Source organism: Octopus bimaculoides, chromosome 4 (genome assembly GCF_001194135.2).
Source record: "Octopus bimaculoides isolate UCB-OBI-ISO-001 chromosome 4, ASM119413v2, whole genome shotgun sequence".
Lineage (NCBI taxonomy): Eukaryota > Metazoa > Mollusca > Cephalopoda > Octopoda > Octopodidae > Octopus > Octopus bimaculoides.
Genome location: NC_068984.1, coordinates 92405524 through 92407105, shown reverse-complemented (window position 1 = coordinate 92407105; position 1582 = coordinate 92405524).

Sequence of the window (1582 nt, the reverse complement as noted above, 5' to 3'; positions counted from 1 at the left end):
ATATATATATATATATATATATATATATATATACCAGAGCAAACACATAAATGCGAAGCAAAGTGAGAAAAATGGTACTCGATAATCACCCATAATTTAAACGGCCAAGAAGAATCTGGTTACTTTCTTCAAAGAATGGGCTTACGGATTACGATAGAAATTAACCGTAATAACGTATTTTTTAGCTATCAACTTAGATTTACAATTAAATAAATTTAAACTCTACCGTAAGCTCAATGAAAAGCTATGTTATATTAGCAAAGAATCTAATCATCCACCCGTAATTCTTAAGAACCTAGTTAGTAATGTAGGAAGGGGAATATCATCTATTTCTTCAGATGAGACAGCATTTCAAAATGCTGCGCCGTATTACAATAATACAAGGAAAAGTGGATTCTCGGAGAAGATCCAGTATGGTCAAGTTAATTCTAGCAATATTATATCACGTAGACCTAGAACTAGGAAAGCTTTGTGGTTTAACCCCGCATTTAATATTGCCGTAAAAACTAATATAGGTAGGGATTTCTTAAAAAATTAATTTCTAAGCATTTTCAATCTAGTCATAAGTTCTATAGAATATTTAATAAGAGAACACTGAAGGTTAGCTATTCTTGTTGCAAAAACTTTGCCTCTTTTATTAGCCAGCATAACACGAAAATTATTACAGACAACTACAGTGCCGAATCTAATCTGAGGAACTGCAACTTCAAAGATAAGACGTGCTGACCGTTGGAAGGCAAATGTCTTGAAAAAGGAATTGTTTATAGAGCCAAAGTGCAAGTAGATGGTTCACAAGAATATAAAATATACACAGTGGCTTCGGAAAATTCATTCAAGACTCGATTCTATTCCCACTGAAATTCTTTCCGATACCCCGAGAACAGGACAGCAACTAGTCTTGCAAAGCATGTCTGGGAACTGAAAGAGAATGATACCCGTCCTTTCAATGTAACCTGGGAAATTCTAGAAAAAGCATCAGGATACAGACATGTAGCTTATAAAAGACCTATGAAATGTAATCTTTGCCTCTAAGAAAAGTTCTTCATCCTGTTCCAGGATAAAAATGCTTTGAACCAGAGACGCGAGCTCTTAGATTCCTGCAGGCACGCCGGAAGTTTAAAATGTCAACCGACAAAATACCGTACGGGTAAAATGTTTTGACTTTCGGAAAATTTTGGCTGCCGCATTTGAATTTGACTTTACACGGTATAGTTATTTTGCATTGCAATGCTAGTGCATATTTCGACTTCACTTTTAGGAAAGCGTTCGACTGTTTTACAAATTTAAGCTTAAGCTTCGCCGAGGTGTATTTTTATTGTTTACTCACATATTTAATTATGTTATATCAAATTAATGTGCAATTTCCTTATTTTTACATTTTAATATTATATACACCGGACAGTTTTTAAATTTTTTTTGCATATAAACGTTATGATGTATATATTTATCTTGATATGAAGATATGGCTCTATATATTTATGTGTATGTTTGTATATGTGTACGTATGTATATGTATGTATATGTATGTGTGTGTGCGTTTGTATATATATATATATATATATATATATATATATATATATAT